The 13,063-nt window shown below is 39.6% G+C and overlaps 2 protein-coding genes across 4 annotated transcripts in view; one reads left to right on the top strand and one right to left on the bottom strand.

Annotated features, from left to right (window-relative positions):
* Positions 1-13,063, bottom strand: part of LOC125776636 (uncharacterized) — a 502,262-nt gene that overhangs the window by 401,049 nt on the left and 88,150 nt on the right. The window lies entirely within an intron of this gene.
* The window catches only part of LOC105228315 (homeobox protein Nkx-2.1), a 143,246-nt gene that overhangs the window by 63,904 nt on the left and 66,279 nt on the right, over positions 1-13,063 (top strand). The gene's annotated exons all lie outside the window — the stretch shown is intronic.

Genomic DNA, 13,063 nt, shown 5'->3' with positions numbered 1-13,063 from the left:
GGCGAGGTAGTACGGGGCTCTAAATCCAATTTTTCCAAGATTTTCGCATTTTTTTTGTATATATGTATCTCGTAAACGACAGGAGTCTTAGAAAAAATGAACATGACAAATTTGTAGGAAATTTTACTTGCTATAAAAAAGGTTCAAAGTCAAAATCGCTATCATTAATACTTCTCGAGTTATTCAGCTTTTTAACTTCTTTAATTTTATGGGATGTGTGGTTACTTGTACTATTCGATTTCATCCATTTTCAAAGTGTATTGCATTTTAGCTTTGGTAATAGTTATATGCACAGTAAGCTTATTAGAATGCATGGTTAGCCTCACTTTTCAAACTATTTAAACCACCTCCTCGATAATTTATAACTTACTTTTAGGCATTTATCTTTTTTAATTAAAACCATCTTCTGGACGTGTGAAATGGTACAATTTTTTTTCATATGCAACACTAACCACCCCTGAATGTGAAAGAAAAACCTAATTTATTGCACTTTAAGTCTTAATATTTTCATTAATATTGGGAGGAATGACAGGCATCATTATAATCCGTATGTGTCATCGAAAGAGAAATATGAACCGCTACTTTCCCTTGTTGATAGTAACTTAAAATATTCATATCGGCCAAACAATGAAATAATTATTTTTCACAACTTTGGACGTAGATTATCTCAGCAACCGTGTATCGATGAACTTAATTCAATTAAATTCGCGATGAAGATTCTAAAAGACCCTTTTCATCGATGGTGGTGGTGAATCTGATCAAGGTCGCATATCACTCCAAGACAGATTTCAAGAAAGTCGTCCAAAATCAGTTGTTGTTCCGAAAACTATTGTTGCTGTGCACAAACTAATATCACAGATCGTCATGTGACGTATCATGAGATAGAGACAACTATGCTACAATAGACATTAATGGGATCAGAAACTAGCAACTGTATGAGTGTTTCAAGATGAGCCGAGTCTAACAAAAGTTATTCCCGCACGAAGCACTTTCAAGCAAACGGCTGCCTGTTTTTTTGGAACAGCTCGACATATCTCATCCAAGAACCATACCGTGTCAGAGAAAAAAGTTAAAAACGTTCAGGTAAATCTAATAAATGCGCTATAATAAAAGGATGTGTTGTTTATGATTTGTCATTTCCATTTACTTGACTGCTGGTATTCTTTCCTTAAAATCAAAATACTATCCGTGCAAGGCGAGTTATGTATTACACTGCCAAACAAAAATCCACTTGTTTTTTGTGACATAAACAGTACAAAGTATTTATTACGTAAAAATGCAGAAAATAGCTACAGATTTATTCTATCACATATAGTTTTCTGGTATGAGGATTTTTGTTAAAAAAAAATTGCGATAGTTACATTTTTTATTAACCAAAGAGTACATAAAAATGTCACTGTCGATGTGTTTCGGCGATTTTTTGTTTTTGGAGTATATTTTACATATTTATATCCACTAACACATCACTAATTCGTTTGTACACATTTATTTTATATAATAGAGTGCAAAAATAGCTTTTGTTATACATTTAACTTATTGTTGAATTCTGATTGTTTAAGAATAACAAATGAGTTACAAACTGTCAAATAATCAGTGTTACCAAACTAATATGATTGTCCCACCAGGGTTATTTTTTTTTTGAAGAGCGGCCAAGCCTCCCACGCAAAAAGAAGTTCAACGCGAAAAAAACCTGATACACCCCGGGGTTTGTCCGACCAGGGTTATTTGAGTATAAAAGTGCAAAATATAAGTGCAAAACTAATTTTATATCGAGAAAATACGTACTTCAAATAGTGGTAATTTTCAAATTTAAACGCGAATATCTCGAAAACTATAATCTTCCTGCGGCTATAGCTATATATATTCTTGATCTGGAGAATCTCCTGGGACGGTATACTAAAGTTTTCCCGTTTAATCACAAGAACTTTGTAATTGTCAGCTTTCACATTTCCAAGAAAATGTTTAACAACGCTTTTAAAGCACTCAGGCTCGTATTTCAATTTCATTGAGCATTTCCTTAAATGTTTTATCTTTCATTAGTTCTCTTATTTGCGGACCCACAAATATGCCCTCTTTCATTTTTGCTTCAATGATTCTTGGAAATTTTTGTTCCAGATAGAAGGACCCTCTATTTCTGTTCATTGCTTTAACAATATTCTTCATTAAACCCAATTTAATATGCAAAGGTGGTAGTAATACTTGTACCTTTTTGGGATCAACTAGAAGTTTACTGGTAATGTTTTTTTGTCCCGGAGTGAGTGCTTGACGTACTGGCCACTGCTTCTGTACATAATGACAGTCTCCCGCAGGGCTGTCCTATTCGCAATATTGCCCAAATATATTTAAGATAACGGATGTGCTTTAAACGAATCAATAAATTTGGATCATGTTTCTGCCCTACTGCGTTAAACAAAAGGTTAACATCTGAACAGTATACTAGATCCCCTTTTTGAAGAAAACAATTTGTGAGGCCTTTCTGCCTTTTTCTATAATAAGTAATATTTACATCACTTGGGGAAGGTTCCAAGTCTGGATGCTAAAAGTTCGTACTGCGATTTTGAAAGGCTTAGACTTCGAACTATGTAATTAAGTTCATCCTGTGAAATTAGATACGGCACTGTTGAACATCCTAGTAAATCAAATAAATGATCGCTTGTCATTTCCTTTGCGGTTTCTGTCTAGTGCTTTTGGAATAGGAATTTTTTCACTTTGTTTGACAGGTCTTAAAGCTGATGGTAAATTACAGTACTTAACCGTATGTTTAGACTTCGGTCCAACACCTTTAATATTCGTGAGGCAAAAATAGCAGTCTGTAACATGGTCTGGTAGGTTCTCTTCAAACCATTGGCACTGCAATGTTGCACAAGTTTTAAAACAGATATGAGGGGGCCATGATTTATCTTGGTCACCAACTTTAGCACCAAAATACAGTTTGTACGCTTTTACCACAAGCGGAGTAAAATTACGTTTTTGCGATTTAAAAGTTTGTTCTGCGCACTCATAACAAAAGCTGCTGGCACTATTTACGCACTGACTAGGCATTGTGCCTTTAATAGCGGGATTCTGTAACCAGTCTCTAGTCTCTATTTGAGACATTTTGAGGTAAAATCTCAATTTGTGACTAGTTACTATTCACTAAATAGTCTCTAGCGTTAGTCTCAAAATATTGAGACCTGGTAGTTAGCCGGTCACAAAACTAAAAAGAGCTCTTGTCTGCCATTTTGAATATACTGAATAGAGATCATCATAGATATTAATCGATTGTCGTATTTTTATATTTTGTAAGCAACTCAAATACGAAAAAGTTAAAAATAAATCAATTTTACATAAATTTCGTAAATATTATGAAACAAAGTCAACATATATTTTCATTTTTATTGATAACTATGTTTTTTGGCGATGTTATAGAAAGTTTAATATTTGTTATCGACATATTTATTTCCATTCAAGTGTAAAAACGTCTCTGAATGATGAAATGTAATAGATTTTGTGACTGTCACTTACAGAATAGCAAAATCGTCTCAAGTCTCAAAAATTGTCTCTAACTTAAAATCTCAAATTTAGAGACTTGAGACTTAATATGGTGAAATTTTATGTACTCGTATTGTAAAATCTAAATCCGCAGGTTACAGAATATCTGTGGGTGATAAAAAAAATTATGTTTTCAGATTTGACTTCAGAGTGTCAAACTGCATTAGAAACACCTAAGAAATTTCATGTCACAAACTATATGTATACCAGTGTTATTAATTAGTTCAATAAGTACCACTGGTGTATTACAAATTTGAAATTTGTTTTCTTACGCTAAAAATGAACATATAAAATATATTTAATAAAAAACTTATATTGAAAATACAATTTGAATGATTCTTTTCAACAGATATAAATAGGTGCATAAAGACATAACGAAAAATAACTGCATCTAAAAGTTTGAGCTTCTAAATGCAGTAGGACAATAACGAAAGATACATCAGTTTAAATACGAAATAAATTTCAATAGTATTCGTACACACATATCATTGAAAGCATGATAGGGCACAGTCGAAAATGTTGTGGCCTGGAATTTACAAAACTGTATTATAAAAAATGTATCATAAATATGTTTTTATCCTCGCTCCCCTCTTTTTATACACTTGGACCATACCGCTACAGAGTATAATAGTTTTGTTAACCTAACTTTTTTTTGTATCACCTAAAACTAATCGATATAGGGTTACATATGTATATATAAATGAGCAGAATGAAGAGACGAGCTCAAATCCGATTTACTTTCTATTCAAACTGTGAATAGAGTAAAAATATAGATATCTTAATGAAACTTGGTACATATCGGACCACTGCTACGCCATTAAGCGAAAACCTATAAAGTGCCATTACTAAGCAACAAAACAAGATATCTTTGGCTAAGGGAACCTATTAACTAGGTGGCGGACTAAAAAATTGGAAACAGTGGTCGTGGTCCGCACACTGATTGGTTTAATGTAAATATCTCCTAAATCATTTCAGATAAAAAAACCATATTCGCTCAGTGCAAATCCCTTAATCACCCCTAATGACACTGATAAAATGGATGAAACTTTAAAATAACACTCCTCATATGACGTTACTGTTAAACGAGGCCTATAATTTTATATTCGCGATTGTATGAAGGCTTAATAGTGTCCGGGGTAAAAATTGGCACCGCCCAACTTTTAGGCGATATCAAATATTGGTTTTCCCAAATTCACTAACAACAAATAGAAATAAATGCTTATATTTCCTTTTCATATACTCATACAGGTATGCCATTACAGTACTTTAATACTAAAATCATCCACACTATCCTAATTATGGATATTTCAAAAATTTGGAAATAGCGCAATTACCTCAGGCGTAGACAAGGCTTATGTGGTTATAGCCGAGGTTACAAAAGTACGCCAGTCGTTATTTTTCGCTGTGTGGCGCCTATTGGAGATTCCAAGAGTAGTCAGGACCGTCTCCACCTGGTCTTTCCTCTTTATTTGCTTCCATCGGTGGGTACTACGTCAAATACTTTCAGAGCTGGAGTGTTTTCATCCATACGGACGACATGATCTAGCAAACGTAGCCGCTGTCTCTTAAATCTCTTATCTCGGTCAATGTTGTCGTATAACTTGTAGAGCTCATCGTTCCATCGAATGCAATATTTGCCATTGGCAATGCGCAAAGAACCATACATCGTAGAACCATTCTCTCGAAAATTCCGTAAGACGACTCATGAGAGGTTGTCATTCCTTTGCAAAATATAGCAGGATGGTAATGAGAGAGGGGTTTACTTCTCAGTTGTCTACTCAGGCCTGATTTTCTTCCGCCGCGACTGTACTTCGGAGCGTGCGCGCAACGACTGGATTCGGCACTTGAAGAGTAAGGACAAAAACTTGTGTGAAACTCGGTAAATCTGCAATAGAGACGTTTGGTATAATCAAGCAGGCTTATCAAGATGATGCTTTAGCAAGATGTGGTGTGTTTCGGTGGCACCAGGCCTTTTTAGAAGGGCCGGAAAGAGTTCGCTGATGAATGAGCAAACCCAAAGTTAGTTTTCACTTGCTCATTGTATTTTTTGACATCAAAGGCAATGAATATTTTCCTCCTGAACAAATTGTCAACGCCAAGTTTTACGTGGAAGAGACTCAAACGAAGGGACAATCGGATCCGACAAGACATCGCAGCCGATTGGAAGTTGCATCACTACAACGCTCAGCTCAAACGGCCTTTCTTGTGAACAGCTACCTAACCAAGGCCGCCATTCCAACGCTTCCACAGCCGCTCTACAGCCTACATTACATCGAAGAAGTCACACGATAGGGAGTCTCCCTGTCTGTAACCTTGTTTGGTATGGTGCTGTTCAACGTCAACTTACACAGACGTATTAGTTTTGCTGGGATACCAAGTTCAGACATAGCAACTTAAAGAAGTTTCTTTTCGTGGTGTCGAAGGCTCCTTTAAAATCGATTAAAGGGTAGGTTGTGTCGATCTTCCTCTCACGGGTCCTTTCCAAGATTTGGCGCATGGCTAATATCTCGTCTGTCGTTGATTTCCAGGCCTAAAGCCACAACCCGCATCAAAGCGAGATTCTTCAACATATCGCTGATTTGCGCCCACGCCCCGACGGAAGAGAAGGACGATGTGACCAAAGATGCCTTTTATGAGTGCTTGGAGCGCACTTATGAGAGATGCCCCCGCCACGATGCCAAAATCGTGCTTGGCGACTTTAACGCCAAGATGGGCAATTGGCAGTACGGTCAGTAAATTCAGCATCCACCAGAAAACATCCCCAACTGGGTTGAGGCTAATCGATTTCGCCGGGGCCCGAAATATGATTATCTGCAGTACCAGATTCCAGCATAAGAAGATCCATCAAGCTACCTTGCAGTATCCGGATCGAAAAACCACCAACCAAATCGATCATGTTGTGATAGACAGAAGTCTCCAGTGTTTTAGATATGCGTACGTTCCGAGGTCCTAACATCGACTCGGACCACTATCATGTTGCAGCCAAGATTCGCACCCGCCTCTGTGCAGCAAAAAACGCACGCCAACAAACACAAGGGAGGTTTGACGTCGAGAAGCTGCAATCACAACAGACAGCCGAACGATTTTCTACCCGGTTTGCAATCCTGCTATCTGAGAGCACTAGTCAACAACTCGGTATAAGGGAACTGTGGCATTTCAAACTCCGTACTTACAGCTGCAACCGAAACCATTGGTTTTCAGAAAGTTCAAAAGAACAGCTGGTACGACGAGGAGTGCCGTGTCGCAACGGAGGGAAAACAGGCTGCCTACCTCGCAACGTTACGATCGACCACAACAGGTGCGGGATGGGATAGATACCGAGAGTTGAAGAGGGAAGCGAGACGCATTTGCAGACAGAAAAAGAAAGAGGCCGAAATGCGTGAGTACGAAGAGCTTGATAAGCTGGCCGTCAGGGGTAATGCTCGAAAATTCTACGAAAAAATGCGGCGGCTTACAGAAGGTTTCAAGACCGGAGCATACTATTCTAGAACCCCCCAAGGTGATCTAGAGACTGATGCCCAGAGCATACTAAAATTATGTAGGAAACATTTCTGCAGCCTGCTGAATGCCAGTGAACGTATAACGCCAGGGAAAGGCGAACCCGATTCTCCAATCGATGACGATGGAGCAGACATTCAATTACCCGACCACGAAGAAGTTCGAATAGCAATTACCAGTATGAAGAAAACCAAAGAGGCGGGGGCCGATGGCTTGCCGACCGAGCTATTCAAACACGGCGGCGAAGAACTGATAAGAAGCATGCATCAGCTTCTTTGTAAAATATTGTCGGGCGAAACCATGCTAAACGATTAGAATTTAAGTGTGCTTTGCCCAATCCACAAAAAGGTAGACCCTACAATCCGCGCCAACTACCGTCGGATAAGGCTCATAAACATCGGGTATAAGGTTCTATCAAGCGTATTGTATGAAAGATTAAAGATCATCGTTAACAAGCTAATTGGACCTTATCAGAGTGGCTTTACACCTCGCAATTCAACAATTGACCAGATATTTACCATGCGCCAAATCTTCAAAGAGACCCGTGTAAAGAGAATCGAGACACACCACATTTTTGCTGATTTCAAAGCTGCTTTTGACAGCACCAAAAGAAGCTGTCATTATGCCGCGATGTCTGAATTTCATATCCTCGCAAAAAGAGGAAGGACCTCCTCGGACTTAATGATTTTGTAACTGATTTCGGAAATGTTTAATTTTAAACTATAATTTAGTTAGGTAGGTAGGAGAACAGCACTATCGGGCTCAATTAGCACTTGATGTGCCATTTTGATACACTATTCGTAGAGCCTCCTATATCTGCTATTACGTTTCACTTTCTCTCTCAAACCATTTTGAGGTTTCAATGAAACTACTTATGTCCGATATGCTTTTGTGGAAATCCATTCAAGGTTTGGTGCTTGATGAATTCCAAGTGTTTTGTGTCGGATATGTGCTAGAGCTGGGCATTCGCAGAGAAAGTGGCAGATGTCGTTGTAGGGCATACCCATTTTGGACGCATGTTCCCCAAATGGCCAGTGCCCTGTTGTGGTAGCTGTCATTCTTTAAATACTTTTTCTTGACCTATTTAATAAGTCGTTGGTTCTTTTCCTGTCATATGTTGGCCATAATTAGTTATGACGCATTTTGTAACGTTTTTCCATCTGTTGTTTGCAATTTGTTGAAATTGTCTATTGATCTCTCCTTTGATCGATCCTAGCGGGCTTGGTATTAGCTCCGCCTCGGATTCATTGAGGAAAGTTCTTGCCTTTGCCAACTCGTCTGCTTTTTCCTTACCGAAAATATTCCTGAGGCCGGAAGCCCAAATCAAGTTTAGTTGGAGCTTGTCTTTTATTGAGCTTAGTGCTCTCTTGCAGTTTTGAACTATACTGGAATCTGTCATGGGTGAAGACAATGCCAGGAGGGCCGCCTGGCTATCCGTAAATATAGTTGCTAAGCCTAGGACTTCTGCTTGGAAGATGCTAGCCGAGTTCGGTAGACATATAGAGAGAGATATGCCTAGATCAGCGGAGAACATCCCCGTGCCTACTCCGCAGTCCATTTTGGACCCGTCGGTATAGACTGAGGTGGTATCCTCCTTTACTATTGAACCTCTTCTCCATTCTCGTCTAGATGGTATCCTCACCTGGAAGTGTCTATTGAAATCCAGCTTTGAGAGAATATAGTCTGATTTATTAATGGTGAGCTTGTTTAGGATTACACTATGTCCGTAGTTCTGCTGATTCCAACCTCCCAATTCTTTTATTCTCATCGCCGCATAGCTGCTATTTTGTGAATAAAAATGTCCATTGGTAGTTGATGCAGGATCACATTGAGCGTATCAGTCGGACATGACCTGATTGCACCCGTAACACCTGCACATGCTGCTCTTTGTATTCCATTTAATTTTCTAATGTTGTACCAGAGCTTCATATGTAAGTATAGGTCTTATGACAGCCGTATACATCCACATGATTATACTTGGTTTGAGGCCCCAATTCTTGTTTTCTTACAAGTATAGTAGGCCATGTATGCTTTGTTTATTCTTTTTTCAATATTTATTTTCCAGGACAGTTTGGTGTCAATCTCCACCCCCAAGTATTTAGCTGTGGGGGATAGAGTAAGTGTTGTACCGTTTATAACCGGTTGCTACCGGTAAGTTGAAACTGAGGTATTTTGGTTCTGCTTGTGAATAGCATCAGTTCTGTTTTGTTCGGATTAACTCCTAAACCATTGTTTTTAGCCCATAGGTTTAGCCTGCGAAGTGCTCTTTCCATAATCTCGCTGACTGTTGAAGGAAACATACCTGATACCAACAACACTATATCGTCTGCATACGCTACTGCTTTCACTCCTCCACCGTTTAGTTGGAGTAGTATTTCGGTCAGCGCTACAACCCATAGAAGCGGAGAGTGGAACCCAGGGCTCCTGTACTAGGCTGATCTCGATGCCGTCCTCGTTCATGAGGGTTGTCAGATTCGCTGTAGCACTCTGAGAGTGCTGCAGGTTTATCTGTATGCATCTTATGTTATTGGGCATCTCGGGTTTCTTTGATGCCCACATTCCTTAGCAACTGGTTGGCGTCGTCGCCCTCTTCCGTGTCGTCTTCGTCAGCCGCTTTGTCGCCTTGGAAGATTTTTAATCTGGCCTTAGGAATTCCGATGCTGATTTTGTAGTCAGGACTCATCGCAAATGGCCACCATTATTGGTCGGCAAGCTTTGTTAGGTTTTTCCTCCTTGATCAGCTGCCACTCATCTATACCAGGTATAGATTTGTTTTGCAGCTTGATGCACCTCAGGAGTTTTTCGCCTGGCTCCTCTAGAGGGGGTAGCCAAATGCGAGCACGAGGATTATAAGCGTCAATTGGAGGCCTACAAAGGCGTTGCTGATTTTAGCAACACTACCTGTCAGGAAATCTAGCGAGGCCTGGTCCGCGCATTTCATGACCCCTTAGCCCCTGAGGGTCTCAGAGGAGTCAAACTCCGGGTAAGGACCCGCAGGATTGTCAAGTACATAGCTTAGCACCATACTCGACAATCTGACGTCGATTTCCACCCATCTTTCCTGTACCGTGCTCGGAGCGGAGGAATTTCCATCTATGATGGCCACTTGCAGGCTATCCCTGGCTACATCGCAGAAATGCCTTGCCGTTGTCGCGCTACTGTGTTCGCCTTCACTCCGCCTCGGTTTTTTAGGCAGAGTTTCTGGTGTTTCTGTAGTAGAGCGATTCCTTTTCTGTGAAGTTCTCTCCTATTTGTGCTCTTCTAGAGGTTCTGATTGCTTCGTTTTCAGGTAGCTTTCATATTCCTCCACTATTGATTTGAGGCGCTTCGTTTCTGCCTCTTCCACTGGGGTACCGACTGCCTGGTCTTTGGCTAACTTCCCTAGTATGAAGACTGCCCTATGGTGCCGTTTTTTCCTCAGCTAATTCTGGGATTTCTTGCGCTTCTTTTTGCTCTATCCTTTAGCCGCCAGTGCACTTTGGTTGGTGCTCATGGCAGCCTTGGAGGTGGACGCTTCCTCCCTTATATCTGAGGTTTTCACTGCTGTATCTACCGGTATACTTTGGTTGGTATGTCCGGCAGTACTCTTACTCTTCTTCCGATTCCGTAAGAGGATTCCTATAGTTCATGTCCTTAGGTGTCGCTGTTGTCGTCAATTTGGTTGTTGTTGTTGTGTTATTGTTTTCGTTCATATTTTGGTCCGGAAAGGGTTGGTAACTCGTCCGCAGAGCCGGTTTGCGGAGAGAAGGCTTTTATACCTCCGACCTCGCCCGGGCATCGGAGTGAACCGTTCGCGATCAGCTATTTATTACCCCTTGCTGACCATTCAGCCCTCGTCACGGGTACCTCGACACCTTGGCTTAAGGTAATGTTGGTTCGGGTATCCTCATACTTCCACAATAGGAGATGGGCGTAAAACCTAAGGTTTATTCATCCATACAACTATTGTGGGAATTATGAGGTGTCCCTCTTAGTTCGTAAGATTAGAGTGCGTTTCCTTTGGGATGCACACTTTACTCTTACTTAAGCCGCTTCACCACGACAAGGCGACCAACTTCAAAGAGGAAATAAATAATTTCAGTATGCTCTGGGCATATGCCACTAGATCACCGTAGGGCGTTCTACAGGAAAATGTTCTAGTCTTGAAACCTTCGTCTATCTTGTCTAGCTCTTTGTAGTCACGGGAGTTGCTGATGAGCGCTCTCAGAGAGCGGCAGCGCAAGTCGAGTAGTAAATCATTCGGTTGTCTGTTGTGAATGCAGCTTAGGCGTCGATCATTGCCCTTCTCACTAAAGCTCGCTTTCAAACGGATGTTTGTTGATTACCCAGAGGATACTTGGTATAGGACCGGCAGTCGTGAACTGCTTGAGCTATGTGTAAAATAATTGTTTCTGGCCACTCCCAAGTGAATGGCGTTCAGAGAAATTTCCTCACATGCGTAAACTTCTACACATGGCTTTATTCACCTCAGACATTGCATTCACTTTAATTTTATGTTACAAGAGGTGTTCCAAAGTAAACAGGACTTAACCTTCCTCGGTTCCTCAAATACTACGCAAAGTTAAGGTCTACGGATCATATTGACCCGAATTAAAAAACGATTTAAAATTGATTTTTATAAATTAAATACAGATGGGATTATTTAAGTTATATATTAATTTAAATAAAAAAGACACAATTTATGACATTTGTTACTCTTGACAACATGAGAGGCACATAATTTCCGAATGTCTTGGGCATATGGGTTTCGAAGATTTTCGAAGTTTTGACATATTTTGATGACGGACATACATTACACCTTTTTCTTTTGTTACAACTCTGTGCACTGGAAGTAGCTGTTGTCTCAGTAACACCTGTCTTCACTCGTTGACCAATTCCATGCACAGTTTTTTCTAAAAACAGACGTCTTTGTGCTGTCCTCTTCTGTTTCCAATCAGGATTGGTATCACAATATAATACGTAAGCATTGAAACATGAGATATCAATCATATTATGAAATATGGCTACAGGCCACCTTCTTGTCATACGTTTGCAACTATAGGCCGAAACCATTTTGTCTAGAAAATCAACAGCTCCCTTAGTTGCGTTATAGTCCATGATCATTGTAGGTTTTTTCTGCTCTGAATCATGTATTTCAATCTTATTGTGGTTTGTACTGAGAAAAATTACGTTTTTTTTCTTTTTCGGAATATATGAGACAAGAACCATTTTTTAATTGAATGCAAATGTGGATGAAAACACTGATTTCTTCGTATCCAAAAGATCTAATGGTATCTGTCGTTTATTTTTCCGTAAAGTTCCAAAAACGGTAATCTTACGGTCTAAAAGTGTTTCGGCTAATTCATATGATATAAAAAAATTATCACATGTCAGATTGTAGCCCTGTAAGCCCTCTGTCAGATCTAAAACAACTGTTTTTTTTTTCGGAGCATTTCCTTGAAGTTTCCGGTATAGCATTGAATTGAACGAACATATCCTGTTTCACTGTCAAACAAAATCCAAAATTTTATGCCGTATTTACTCGGTTCACTTGGCATATATTGGCGAAAAGGACACCGACCTCTGAATGAAAGTAATTGTTCGTCAATTGTGATATTTGTATTCGGATTATAGTACATAGGCAAAAGTGTCGCCCATTCATCCCATATATCTCTTATAGCTGCTAACTTATCACTCTGTCTCCTTGCTTCTCGATACGAACGTTTATCCCCGTTTTGGGAACATTGTTGGTCGAAATATAGGTCGTCCATAAACTTCAGACCACAAGCTGTCGAGGCTTTCATCGTTAGACTTGAAAACACCAGCAAATATAAGAAGACCTAGATATGCATCTAACTCTATTTCATCCATCGCATCCCATTCATTTCCAAACCGTGAAGATCCTACCATGTTTGTTTGTTTCAAAACTATAGATTTTATGCGTTTGTTTATAAATAAATCAAAAGCGCTTCTAAATGTATTGTTGCGATTAGAAGAATATCTGGTAATTTCTGGTGTAAGTTTTATTAGGTTTGCGCTGCCCAAACGACCTCTT

This window comes from Bactrocera dorsalis, chromosome 2, assembly GCF_023373825.1.
Source record: "Bactrocera dorsalis isolate Fly_Bdor chromosome 2, ASM2337382v1, whole genome shotgun sequence".
Lineage (NCBI taxonomy): Eukaryota > Metazoa > Arthropoda > Insecta > Diptera > Tephritidae > Bactrocera > Bactrocera dorsalis.
This window is presented reverse-complemented; position numbering and strand designations above follow the sequence as displayed.